General features: G+C 41.0%; 1 long non-coding RNA gene across 1 annotated transcript in view; it reads left to right on the top strand.

The window, feature by feature from the left end:
* LOC128946613 (uncharacterized) overlaps nt 1–14746 on the top strand; it is a 130902-nt gene that overhangs the window by 36529 nt on the left and 79627 nt on the right. The window contains exon 2 of the long non-coding RNA XR_008483976.1: nt 2413–2599. This is a non-coding gene — a long non-coding RNA (uncharacterized LOC128946613). The remainder of the gene's footprint in view (nt 1–2412; nt 2600–14746) is intronic.

The raw sequence follows: 14746 nt of genomic DNA on the forward strand, positions 1-14746 counted from the left end.
CGGAGACTTTGGGCAAGCCTTTTAATCCCTCGTACTTAGTCTGCAGATCTGCAAAATAAAGGATTACTCCAAGAGTCCTGACAGGATGCTGTAAGATGTGATGCTGGATATTTGTGCACCACTCTGCTTTCTCTGTAGAAAAACGGAATGTGTTTAATATATAATATATCATCTATTTCTAACATTGGCAGAGCAAGTCAGTCAAGGACCTTGTGTTTATTACTCCAAGAAGGGATACAGCCCTGCTGTCATTACAAAAATGTTAGTTCTTACTGTATTCCTGGAAAAGTGCACCAGATTATAGTTTTCTCCACCAAACAAGCACTTTTTTTAATATTGGAAGCTACTTTTTCATCCATTCCAACTTTGACTTCAATTTTTTGTGGACAAAAAAATGTCAGGCAGCTTTATAGGATTTCCAGTTACAAATGATGCAAGCCTTAGCACATCTCATAGGCAAGGGAATATGATGTACTTTATGATCTGATAAAAGTAAACCTGAGGGAGCTATTCCTAAAACTGCCACTCAGGGTCAAGGATGAGATCACATCTGAGAAGGCAGCAGTGGTATCAAACACCTTTTGTAAAACAATGACATAAAGGGTTTTAGAAAGCTGGCCTGAACTCAGGGGTCTGAATTGGCTCCTAGTGTGCCTGTAATGCCCAGAAAATGTTTCATTCTTCTTCTTTTCTAGGAATAATTACTTCTTAATGACAGCAACAAGTGAATTTAGGTCCCTTGGTGTCCTCTGTGAGCTGATTATTATGTGCTCCCAATATTGCTCCCACAACCAGTGGAATTGAGGACCAAGAGTTTTTGTCAGGCAGACTTCACACCTTGGACATCTTTCTCACCCCATCATAGCAGCATCAACACCTTTTGGGCTGAGGTTCTTTACCTGCCATTCTTGGAGCTACCAGAAAGTTCATTTTCAGTGTGGTCTCATAGATTGACCCCTTTCTCTAGAGCAGGTTGTTCAGCTCCAAACAAACTCTGGCCTTGAACAGCTCCAGAGATGGAGCATCCACAGCTTCTCTGGGCAGCTTTCTTAGAAGCCCACTAAAGGCTGCAGGGAATTGTGCCCATGAAGGTGGGAAACGTTTCATTCCTGGGTGTGTGAGGTAATTTAGGTATTACCATGGTGCTGAAAACCAAATGTGCCTTATTTGAGGGACACCACCAAGGCTCTTCCTAGACAAGTGTAACTTTAGTGGTGCCTTACTCCTGCATTATCAGGAATAGCAAGGTCTGAGGTTTCCATTGCTGTGTCCTGAACTTTCATAAATAGAATGTGCAAACTCCCTGTTCCTTGTGTAGTGAAGTATCACGCTTGTGTCTTTAGTAAAAGTCCATCCCTTTACTTAAAGTCTTTGTGAAATAGAAGATTACAACTACTAGGGATTTGGTTCACTATCTAAGAAAAGAATGAAATTATTGACATAAGTTCAGAAAGAGAGAACTAAAAGGTTCATCGAAGAACTAAAGGGTGTTTAACAACATATGCAAAAAGTAGTCTAGAGACCAGGAGATGTGTATTTTCACTGTTTGATCTGCATGTGACATAATCTGACCTTTTGCAGATACAAGTGTATTAAACAGATTCTCATATAACCTGAAAATAGAGGAAGAGCATTTCTTAGTGCAGAGGGAAGGACATGAATATGTAGGGAAAATGGGGGGGTGGGAGTGTAGCCAAAAAAGTTGATTATCAACTTCACTTTTACTCTGAAGTGTATTACCAAGGCCTGTGCTCCTCCTCATGCTTTGCAGCTGGTATTTCTGCAGGTAAAGAATGTGTAAATTACAGCAATTCACACCAGTTTGGACACTGATCTAGCAACGTTAATTTAACAGGGCCACTCAAACCTCTGCCCACTTGTTGCAATTGGAGAGTGTTTAATTTGAACCCAGGTGTCCATTCCACTTGGCAATGATCTCAGATCCTAGCAGGAATACCCCACCCAACGCTGCCCCACCAATCTGAGCAGCCTTAGTGCTGTTTACCCAGCAGCATTGGGAAATGAAACACAACCTAACAAAAAACTGCTCCAGAGGAGCTGCTGAGAGGTGTGCTGTTCCTGATTGTCCTATTCTTTACTTCTGATTGGCCTGGGAATTGAACCTGACTGGTTGCTGCCTCCTGTTGTTTGTAATGCCTCTCACAGACCCTGGGTTCAGGTTTGTTTGATAAGCTGGGATCTGTAAAACTGCAGTCTAACAATTCCACCACTTGTTCTAATTTAGTGAGGGGTGAGAATTAACAGATGGTGTCATTATCAAAAGCTGTTCAAGTGTTGAAACAACATAAATTCCACAAATACAGAAAAACAAATATAAACTGCTGTAATTTTTCCAATATTGGTTGAATTATAATCACACTTTGCAGTTATACAGGGCTTTTTAATCCACAGCTTTTGAAGTGCTTCCAGATTGTACCTAAAGCTGAGCCTAGATCTGTGAGAGAGGAGGGTATAACGTTACCTGCTCTACTGAAGTTGGAGGTGGGGTGCTGAGTGTTAAAGGCTTACACTGGACATCTGCACAGGGGCTCTGGCTTCTTCACCTGGCTCTGCTGCTGTTCCAGATGAATGGGCCTGGGTAAGTGGTTTCACTTCTCAATAGCTGAATTTCTGTTTCTAAACAAGGAATGGTAATGCTTTGCCTCCTTTGGGAAGTGTTTTGTTTCCAGCAGATGAAAAGTGCTGTGTTGTAAAGTGTGGGTGTTGTTGATATCATCACTGTTGCAACTATTAAAGAGCAGAGGCTGGGAGGGCTTAATATTAAATACATGGTCTAGGTTTCCAGATGGACTGAGACTAGCAGGGTTCTGACTGAAGTTCTTCTAAAAGCTTGATTTTTTAAGAATCCCATAGTGAACGCTGTAAAACAAAAGTAAGGGTTTGCTGGTATGGTTTTTTCCCCCTCTCCTTTTTGTTATCTTTGGTAGTTATTTTAAGGTCTCAGGACCTTTCTATTTCAGCTTTCTGCATATTCCATCTTCACAGTATACCAGCCTTTGTCTTGACTGTGCTCCTGCAGGTGTGAGGGGCTCTGAAATTGAATTAGGCAAGTAATTGTACTGAGGAAAAAAGTTTGAAGGTTTGAGCTCACATTCTTGCACACCCTATTTTTGGACTTTGTTATGAACTCATGATTCAGGAATTAAGAAAAAACCAGATATAGGGAAGATGATCTCTTGTTAGTAAGTTGGGTGTAAAGACTGCATAACAATAGTAATAGATTTTATAAAAAAAAAGATTAGTCCATGATCATTGAATTTCAGGGTTGTGTGTTTCAGAAGATAATATTTATACTGTTGATTATATTTATCTTTTGGTTGGCCCAAAGGATTCAGTGGTGCTTTGTGATAGATGCCTTGAGGATCTGCATTTTCACAATACATGTGAGTAGAGAGGGAGGGAAGAAAGAAGGAAAAAAAGAGGGTGGAAAAAATCCCCAGCATTTTGGGAGAGGAAGGTCTCAGATTAATCATGGGAAGTTCTAGCCCAAAAAACAACTTAATGTATTTAAGATTCCCTTTCTCACATTAATGCATTCATATGAATATTGAACTGGGAGGGACCCTTTGCATCCTTTGCTAGATTTGTGTTGTGTATTTGTTCTCCATTCCATGAGCAAATATCATGGTACAGCTCATATCCATGCAGTCTTTACCTCCCACAAGAAGTCAGCAATGCTTGAGTGGCATCCTGGGAGCAAACCCTGGCCTGTGGCAGCCCCTGAACTCCACTTGGCCCTGGGTAAGGAAGGGAAGGAGGGAGCCAATCCATCCAGACCAGAAGTGGGCCAGAAAGTGCCATTTTAGCAAAAAAAAAGGACAGTGCTGGAGCCTACTGTAAGCCTGGCTGTGTTCACAGGCTATAGCTGGTGATTGTGTCCTATAAGCCATTCAAAATCCCTCTGAAGGGCTGGAGTCTGTGCTAATTTCTAGTTGTGCGATGGATGGATCTGTTTTGAACATACACATTTTTTAAAGAGACCACATTTCGCACATTTTTTTGAGTTGATTTTGTGCTGAAAGATGACTTCTCCTGCCAGAAGGTCCTGCTGGTGGCCTGATGATGGGGTAGGGGTGACAATGAAGGGGCAGAGTGGGGAGTGTTGCGTTGCCCTGTTGGGTTCTACATGGAAAAACCTGGTGGGGACTTAGTCCTGAGACTGAAAATTCTGTCATTTCCCTTTATACACCAGAATATTATGAATGGTGTTTATTTATTTATTCCTTTCATCTTAATCAGATAAAAAAAAAGACAGGACTACTTGAGACTTATCCAGCTTTGACAGCATTTGAGGATTTATAAATGTGGGTTTCGGCTGAGCTTGATGGAAGTTAGTGCAAACTGGCAAACCAGACTGGAGCCAACACAAGACAACCACAAATCTGGCAACAAATTACCACTGCCAGATGCCTTTGCTGTTCCTTTAGCTTTCTATGGATTTGAGCCACTTCTGTTTCTTTTTTCTTTTTTTTTTTTTTTAATTTTGGAAATACTCTCAAAGTAGAATGCAAGGGTTTGGGCTGCCTAGCCAAAGTTTAACCGTCCTTTTGCATCTCTGCTAAACTTCCTGTTTTCGGCAAAAACAATTTATTATCTTGCTGGTTCTTTAGACCTGAAAGGATCTGCAAATACAAAAAAACTTGTGGTGGTCTTTTGGGTTTTTTTCATGGCCTTTCAAAGAATAAACTCACTTGCTTCCTCTCAATGATGTGGTCTATGCTAGCAAAGAAAAGTACTTAACCTTTGAGCTACTAGCAAGATTCAGAAAATGTTTTAATTATGCAGAACTTCTGCACTCTGAACATTTTATCTACAGATAATTATTTTTTTCATATGCTAGAAATCTTTGTTTTCATGTGGTTGGGCAATAGCATCCCTTGGCCACATGCATTTTAAGGGAGTTTGGAGTGAGTTAAAATTGGAAATCTTTGTTCTAAAAATTTTCTAAGCCTTTCCTAAAGATTTATTCTTGGCAATCCATGGACATGTGGTAACAGAACAGAAAAATGTAAGACAGGTAGGCAGTAATTCTCCCTCTTATTGGCCAAATGAGATCTGAAGTAAGAAATTAGGCAGCAAAGTTATCCCTTGTCTTCATGGAGGGAGAGCAAGAAGTCACAAACCCAAGCTCTGCTGCAAAGTAGTTGGAGAAGAATTTCCTCTCTAAAAATAAAATATATGTAAGTTATCCAAAAAGGGAAAAAAACCCCAAAACCCCAAACTAGCAATCTGTGTCATTAGTCCCCAGTGCCTCTGCAGTGTAAGGGAATGGAACAAAAGCGTGTTTGCAAAACTGACGTTGGCAGGAGTAGGGCTGTGGAATGGGAGGTGGTAACTTGGCATTAGACAGCTCCATTTCTGTGTGCCTTCAAAACTTCCTGCTCATTACCTGCAACTGTTGGGAAGATGTTGAAGTCTATTTCTTGTGTTGTACTTCAAAGGTTTTGCAAATTCTTTGAAGGTGACTTAACAGCTATTAAATGATACTAAAGGAGGAAAAAAAATCGAAGTCTTTCCAAAGAAGAAGTTTAAAGGATGTGTTTAATATTAGTGTTGGAAATGTGCTATAAATCCTCGTAGTTTATGTGTGTCACCATCTCTGAGATGGCATTTATCACAGCAGAGGGAGAAGGAACAATTCACAGAGGAAAGAATCTTTCAAGAGTTTTATATGTTCCTCCCTATGTCACCAAAAAAAGGGAAAAGAAAGACATTTGAGCAGAAGCCCTCAGCAGCACAGAAACCCTTGAACAGTTGTAATGTCCAGGTTATATGATAGCAGGACACTCCTGCTGTTTTCCTTAAGGGAAACTGTACCTTTTGCCCTTTTTCAGCAGTTTGTTGTCTTTCATAAGGTAGTTATAAAACAGCAAGAAACTCCCCATGCCAAGTAATAGGATGAAGTGAAAAATGTAATTCAATATGTGGAAAAACTCCAAAGTTTGGATGATGAATATAAAACTTCAAATGCTCTTAACGGGGTGCTCTTCTGTTGATATTTTCTATTCTAGTTCTATCAATTAATTCATGCAGGAAATTCTAAGAAATGTTAGGAAGAGAAATGCGCTTGTGATTTATTAGTTGGAAAGATGTTTCTCTAGAGTCAGTTTTAGTTTCTTGACCCTCTGAAAACCCAAGCCAGGAGTTTTGTCAAGAGCTCCGTACTCATCCTTTCAAAAATGGAAGTGTTTAAAGGAGTGTTGCAAGTAATTTCTGATTCCACTAGCTTCAAATAAGTTAACTGCATTTAGCATCCTTACCTCTTAGCTTAATTTGTTAAATCAAGTTGCTTCTGAAATTTATAACAAAATTGGTTTTCTCTGGGGAAATAATTACTATTCCTCGTACTGGTGTGTGTGCAGATGTTTGTCAGCAGAAGAGTTGGAGTCGATGAGTTTAAAGGAAATGTTTTGTTCAGTAGCACTGAGCTGGTATCCTAACAAGAAGGGGAGCTGATCTATTGATTCTTGACTATAGGGTTGTGCCCTATTGATGGGAAATTCTGCTTTGATACAGTTTTCCTGCAAGTGAAACCTGACTGACCTGTAAGTGTCTGTAAATGAAGTAGGGCTGGTTCATTCTGGGCTTCCTGTGCACCTTGCCACAAGGTGGGGATGGGATTTTGGCCTTCAGGGCTATCACTTGATGGTCATCAAGGAAGGAAGAGGTGTTTAGTACATGACAAGGCTGAGCCTGTAGTAAAAACCTTCATTTTGATGGTTTTTAATAAAACCATTGCTCAAGAGAAAGGATTAAATTAGTGTGTGCACCTTGAAGAGGCTTTGACAGAGGGAAGTTCTGGCAGATGTGCCTGGCCTGAAACTGCATGGGCCCTCAAGGGGAAGGATTTTGGTGGTATGCTGGAATAGACAATCCCATCACCCACTGAGTTCTCATCCAATTGAGCCCCTGTCTTGGTACAGAGGTTGGGGATCAGAGAATTTCTCTAGGTTTGTTAGGAACATAAGGGTTTTTTTCCAAACTGGTAAAGGCACTTACTGGGGAATTTGGGAGGTTCCCCAGAACCTCCAGAACTGGAGCCAGGTGTTTCAGTCGATTCCATGCCTTATTTGTCTTGTCATTAACGGATGTAAAACTTCTAGCCTGGCCATGTGCAATACCAGGACAGGTACAAATGCAGGCAGAGCTTTCTGCAATATACTCTGAAGGAAATGGTTTGCATGGTTTTCCATCATCTGAGCTACTTGATGATGGATGTTTCTTTCCTCCTTAACCATGCCGCATATTATGGTTTTGGCTGAGAAGAAACTTTGCCCTGAATATTTTGATGTCTCAGTTCAGAAGTAGAAAGCCATACTGGGGACTTTCTTAGGTCTTCACTGGGTAAATTCATCAGTGAAAGGAGAGCCAGATAGATCTGAGTGATTGTCTGCTGCAATACGGCATCTTGCATTGCATGTATTGCAGGATGGGGAAAGGGTGTTGGTGGCTCATCAGCTCCTGGCTTCCCCATCTGCTGCAAGAAGCAGAAGAATAAAGTTTTGTCAAATGCACCAGTGGCTACAACTGACAGAAGCTGGAGCTTGCAAGGCTTATAATAAATACATGGGAAGCATGCTGCCTTTTGGGATGCAGCCCTTGGACAGGTGCTGCCTGGTTAGTTTTCCTTTGGAGAAAGTGAGGATACAGGATGGTATCTCCAGTAGCTCGGAGGCTGGCTTGGCTCTTGGCTCAAGTCAGTTTTAGATGCACATAAAAGACTGTTTATGTTGAGCTCTTTTTTATTTTAACGCTTTCCTAGTGAATCCGAGGAATTGCCTATAAAAGTTTCTACATCTGTTTCCTTCCCTAAGCTTGTCAGTTGTTACTTATATCCCAGTCATGTCAGAGAGGAAATACTGCCTCTCTTTATTCAGAGTGTCTGGAACCCACCCTGAATTTAAAGCACCTCACAAATTTTTAAGACAAGCCATTAACAAATACTAGATGCCCATCTTTTGTATTTTGGTTCGTCCTTTTTTTCCTGGAATTGATTTTTAATGAAAAGTCTTTTTCCTACAAAAAGCCAAACACCTTGGCAAATCAGCAGAAACCTGCAGCCCCCTGAAAGTGATCCATCCCAAGGCTGCTGGATGATACCTTGCAGTGGCCTGTGGATCTAGCTATGAAAGAAGGTGGAGTACACTATGTGATCTAAATTTGGGGAAACTGGAACTGGAAGAGCATTTCACCAACAATGAGCCTTTAGGAGATCCTGGGTTTGTGTGTCATTGCTAAGTTTAATTGTTTGAGTGACATGCTTTCCAGTCCAGGTATCTACTTTAAACCACAAAATTTCAGGTGAAGCAATCCCAAAAAAAATTGGGTTGGTAGGGTGGAGCAGTGCAGGGAGAAGGCTGGATCAGTGTGTTGCAGTAGTAGATGGAGGTGGAAAAAAAATGAGAGAAACACCCACTTCTGGTGGTATTTTCTTTAAAACTGTATGGCACACCCATGTTTCGGAGCAGAGGCATGAAAGCTGGCAACAAACTGACTTTTGTTTCAAGGATATGCCTTTCACAGTTTTTGTCAAAATCCACACGAATTTGGCAAAGCTGTCAAGATTTAACCATCTTGGTTCATGCATATTCAGCAACAAGGAGTTGGATTTCAGCAGTGCCTAATGGTCTCTGCCCAAGGAGAGCGTGTCTGGTACCAGAGGTGGGAGCACTGCAGGGTGGAAGGGGAAGAAGATCCACATTCCGTGTGCTGCTCATCTCCTCAGGGCTTTGAGGATGGGAAGCCCTTGTGCTAGGAAGCCTACACCTCTGTGCTGGTTTATTTCTGCCAGAGCAGCCCTGAGGGCTTTCTGCTCTGAATGTAGATGAGAGGGAAGGCAACCTGAGAGCAGAAGCCTGGAGTTTGGTTACAAGGGTGAAGGACTGGGGAGGTGGGAGAGGAGGAGCAAAGAGACAGTGAGCCCTGGTGAGGACCTGGCCAAGGGCCAAGGTCTTGGACTGTGGCCAGAAAGATGAAGGATGAGGCAGGAGAAGAGGCTGGAGCGTGGAGGGGCAGGGTTGTGAATTAAGCTTTGCAGGGGTGAGAGCTGGCCAGGGAGGAGAACAGAGACAAGAGCTGGGCTGAAGTAGATGAGGCTTCTGTTGTTCTCTCACTATAAACTTCATCTGTGCTCATTCCAGGCTAAATGTGCTGAATAAAAATGACAAGTGCCAGGAGAAAGTCTGCCCCCCAAATTGAAGCCTCCCTGCCTTTGATCATGTTCCCTTTCCTGTGTCAGCACATAGTCTTCAGGAACAAGAATTTAACTTATTTGGCCAGGTTCTGAGCTGGTGACACCTGGTTTAACTTTTTCAATAGCTTCCTACAGATTTATGTAGACAGCCCTGTCCTATAAGCATCTTCCCACGTCTCTTATTTCCTAACATAGCTTATGCCTTTAAAGATAGTAAGGATGTGGTCTCGTACTCTCAGACCTGTCAGGAGGCTGAGTTTTCTTATTAGTAGCCAAGAGCAGAATCTTTCTCTTCCTCTGTAAATTATCTTCATTTTACTGTGCTTTAAAATGCATCACTTGAAAGTCTAAAATATTTGACAGTCTGCAAATGTATTCAAAATACTGCAGCATTTAGCAATGGTCAAATATCTAGCTATACATTATATACTGTCACATATATTTAATATATGTGCAAAAATGTCACCAGACAGAATAGTTATGGGGAAAATATTGTAATAAATGTAAAAATTGTCATCTACTGATGAAAATGACCCTAATTTATTCGGAGCGCCGACATGCATATATATATCTTTACTCTGACATTTTTTTCTATAGTTTTAATAAATAACTTAGTTTTAATACTTGTTTTCATCATGTGTAATGTCCTGGGATGAGGTGGAAGTTGGAATGCAGAAGGAATCAAGTGGAAATTACTAGGTGGTGCCTTTTGTTTTCCAAGAGTAGTGAAGTAAAGTTTGAATGTGTTTTAATATTCTTGAATATTTAAATGCCCTGGGGCATCTTGTATTTAGAAGGAATTTTTTAATAGTTTCTTTGTGTATTTTCTGGTTTTTTCTTCTCTGTTTTGTATAAACTTCAAAGGTAATTATTTGTTTGTGACTTTCTATGAAATCCTGGAAAAATGTTCATAAGGTCAAATGGGTTGTTTTGATGTGGTTTTTGGATGTTCATTCTCTCATTGTTTTTGAAGTAAATAAGGCTATGTTAACATAAAACCATGTAACAAGTTGATTGTGTTAACTAACTGGTAGACTGGAGGAGGGGATGGATTTTAATTCTTTTTTTCTTATTGGTGTCCCTAGTCCCCATTTGACTGCAGATTGCTGTGGTATTATCTAGGGATAAAATCCATCAAACTTCCAAATATTCTCACAGCTGCTGTGGAGCTCGCATGGGAGGTCAGTGGACTTTGCAGGCTCTGGGTATTAAAGCACAAGATATCAGTGAATCTTTCTGAATGGGAGTGAGACTTGTAATATTAGTAGCAAAGTAACAGCCTTATTTTCTTCTGGTAATTTCTGATCCTTTCTCAGCCCACCAGATTTAACCACCTTACTAATGTGCTCTACAATGTTCTGTTCCAAATATTAATATCAGCATTATTACAGTGTCAGCACTTCTCTGGTGTTAGCAGATATATTGTTTTCATTATATAAATCTGGTCCCCACACTCCCTGCTTTCCAGTTTAATTAATCCTCTGTCACACCAATGCTGCCAAGAAACCTGTAGCTATTTATAGAAAGGCATCATATTTTAATATGCAAAAGATAAATATGACTTGGAATGTTACAAACTGTGCTACAAGTGGGATTTAAAAGTAAAAAATTAATTTGACTCAATAATGAAAGCTATAGACTGTCTTTAATGCTTTTCACCCTGTGAAAAATGTTAACTCTGATTAAGGAGATAGCAGATTATCTTTAATTTTGAGTTTTTTGACCTTGAGATCTCTTAGACGAGTCTCCGTGGGTCGCACTCAATCAGGGAAAAATAACTTCTAGTTATTTTTTTGTGCCCTACAGCGAAAGCACAAACCGCAGGGATCAGGTGATAAAACTTCTCTGTAAGGAAATTTTTTGGGGGAAACGGTTTTTGTTTGCTATGTAGAAAGCTGGATGGATAAGTCTTCACTGGTGAGTCACCAGCATTTTCCAAGACCTGCCATATGGCAGAGAGTGATATACTCCCACATCTCCTCAAAAGTGCCCCAAGATTCATGATTCTGGCTGTTCGCATCAACCCCCTGCATATAAATGTCCCAATAGGGAAACAGAGGCTTCAAAGAAAACACAGAGATTAACCTCAAAATACTGGGCAGAAATAGCTTACATGCTATGAGCTTGGAAACTTGCATTCATGCCAAAGCAGTAACTTTCTGGTGGCATTGCTTCAGACCATAAGTTTGCTGGCTAAAAGCACCTGGAGCTGGCCAGGGCTTGTGTTGGCTGTATCTTTGTTCCTTCTTCACATCCTCAAATCTGAGCCGTGACGTTCTCCTTAAAAAAGTTATGTTGGCTCTTCCCCAGCTTATTGTGTTTAGCTTTATCTTGAATGATTCTATTCTTTTCAGTTTCTGCAGCTTTAGTCCAGAAATTACTTACTGCCCCGTATTTCCTGCAAACTTTTTTTTTCTGGGGTTAGTTGTATGTTTGCCAACTGCAATGTCTCTGGCACCAGGTGGATATAAATGGTATAGTTTCAGTACCAGTAAGCAGTGCTTTCATAGTCTGGTATTTGAATTCCTTTAGAGTTCTGTGGGGAAGCTGATATGAGCACTGATGTGGTCACTTGGCTATTATGCCTTTAAGAACTGAGAAATTTGGAGGCTTTGTGCAGGTGATGCAGTGCTGGACTTAGCTTGTCCTGTAGTCTTACTCTACAAACACCACACAGGCTCTTAAAACAAGCTGAATTTTCCCTCAGTATGCATTCTGATAACTTTTGCAAACATTGGGTTTAAAACTAATGATTGTAAATTTACATATGCAAAATAAAAATCAATTGTATTCTTAATAACAAATATATGCCTGTAATTCAAGCACTGCTGAAAAAAGTGCTTGTGGCACACTCTATTTTTCTATTTAACATCCCAGCTGTTTTACTAGTCCACATTTTTCTTCAAAATACTGAAAGTGAGAAAACCATGTTTCTACATAAAAGTGCTTGAAACTATTTTTGATTTGACTCAAAGGCATTCAGGAGCAGCAAATGCTGTCAAGTGTCTTCAGCCAGTAGATTTCAATTTGTATTTAATACTTGCATAACTTAAACATTAGCCAAGAGAATTTTAAGCATTTTTTTTCCTTTAATTTGACTTTAAAAAAAGTAAAAAAGACTCCTCCTGGACTGAGATCTTGTATCTCAAGTTTCAGACCGAAGTAAACTTTTACAGCCGAGTTGTAAAATAGCAGTTTATGAGACAAACTCTGCCAAAACTTTAACTATAACTGTGCCAATGTGCCATTATAATAATCCAACAATAATCATGGTCCATTATATTAAATCACTCGCACAGACAAAGGCTGCTAACCTTTCCAAGTGGGAAAAAATGTTCCTTTCAGATCAGGGATAAATTCCAACTGAGAAGACCAAATGCTGCAGCCTTTAAGTAGTGAATACATTTACTTCTCCCCAGGGCTCAAATAACCCAACATTTGGTAAATGTTTAACAAGGATGAATTCTCCCTCCCATTTGCCCTTTTCTCATATACACTAGATTAACAAATTTACTTTAACAAGATGATCTGTGTTACCCCCTGGTATCCCCCAATTAGATCCTTCCTCCTGTTATTGGCATATCATCCCAGTCCATTTGTTTGATAAGAGGACCCAAGGTAATTAGCTGTGTGGCAGAAAGTGTCTTCCACCAGCCCTGCTTCTTACAGAGGCAAGTCTCCCCCCGACAGAAGAAGGTGCTTTTGCTGTTGCTCTTTCCTTTTTTCATGTGTTTTTCTTTTCTTTGTGTTTTCAAGGGGATCTCCTATTTGTAGCGTTTTGCAGAGGAGATTAAGCAAGCATGGCGTGTAACTCTTGACTCCAGTTATGCCTCCCCTGCAGCTTGTCAGGAGCTAAATCAAAGCCTCTGCAGGAATTCACAAATCCAGCTTAGAAATCTCATATTTAGTCCTGGATAAATGAACATTGTTGAGGACAGAAAAACTGACAGGTTCAGGGGGAAGTGATAGGCTGTGCCTGTGGTGTCTTTGTGCAGTCATCAATTCCTCCCTTGGCCTTCTCTGTTTTCAGGTGGGTTTTGTCACGTTCACATGCACTGTTGTTTCATGTTGTTTCTGTCCGGCTGGATGGATGTCAAAACTATATGTTTTGGGGGTTTTTATTTGGTTGGTTCTTTAAATTTGTTAGGTCTTTTTGGTTTTATTTGGTTTTTCTTTCCCTTCAATTTGTAAAGTTGTTGGGCTTCTGCTGTAAAAGGAATTTGGGTCTCTCCTGTTTTCTTGGGAATGTATTAGCACCTTCAGAGCCACCAACTTTGTCATTCTTAGAGCTTAATGTCTGCAAGGGCTGTGAGGAGAGCAGAGTTAGCCTGGAAAGGACCTGAAGCCCATGTTGGTGATCTGAATCACACTGAGCAGCTGCATTTAATTCCAGAACTAGAGCTTCTACCTACGCTTAACGCTGGAGCAGGGGTGGTGACAGCTGGGAAAAGTCTCTAATGCTTTTGACAGCCATCAGTGTCACTGATGAATAGAGCACCTTCCTGTGCCTTAGTTGGAGGAAGGGCTTTACCTCCATTCCTGGAACCTGCCTGGAGGATTCTCCCGCACTTGTGCGTGCCTGTGAGTGCCATTGTTGCCACTGCAGTGTTTTGTAGGGTTTCCCTCCCACCCAGAAGTGAAGGCCTGGTTGAAAGCTGGGCAGTGTTGTTGTTGTGCTGAGGAGACCCAAGGCAGGAGCAGTGTGGTGCTGCTCAGGGTGCCCTTCAGCACCGCAGCGTTCCTCCGAGAGCCGCTGAGTTTCGTCACCGAGGGCTCCACACCTGATAGTGCTCAGTGACTTAAACATCCTTGTCAAAAGAACCTTTAGATGAGCTCAGGATTGTGGCGAGGACAGATGACAAGGACTGTGGTGGTTTGCTTTATGGCAATATCCTGTTATTTGTGTTGGTGGATTCCTAGCTGAGCACTATCACCCTTCCGGGTAGCTTTTTCCTGGTTTCTGACAGACTGACCTTCAGGAAACATTTGTTGTGGGAATTGCTTTTGTCCCATTTCTGTCTCTGACAGCTCAAATTAGGTGATGGCAATGTCAGACTTCAGTCAGTCTGACCATTGATGCTGATAGTGAGTATAACTTTCTTGTGCGATATCCATCACCAGGGGCTCACTGCCAAGCTGCTTGCTATAGCAGGTGGAAGTGCACCATCTTCTTTGTGGCAGAGGTCTCATATCCTAAGAAAGCACAGCCATGCTTTTCCTTCAGCTTCACATAGACAGTGGTTTAAGACTTACCCTCAGGTAAAGCAAGAACATTGCCTGTGTCCATGCATTATCATTTTGGCTGTGATTGCTAAGGTGATAGGTTTGGGGAAACTCCTCAGTGTGAAGGAATTTACCCATGAGCTCTGGAAATACATTTGATTCTGAGGAGATTTTGCCTGAAAGAGACTCCACATGAAGGTGTGTTTTATTTTGCAACTGCATCCTTTAATTGCTGGCAAAGGAAAAAATTCTCACTTGTTTGTGTTTTTATTAATCAAGCTAAATAGAATAACACAGCCTAGGTGCAAA

Source organism: Melozone crissalis, unplaced genomic scaffold, assembly GCF_028551555.1.
Source record: "Melozone crissalis strain CALT ecotype California unplaced genomic scaffold, PUWL_Pcris_2 ptg000081l_1, whole genome shotgun sequence".
In the NCBI taxonomy this organism is placed as follows: domain Eukaryota; kingdom Metazoa; phylum Chordata; class Aves; order Passeriformes; family Passerellidae; genus Melozone; species Melozone crissalis.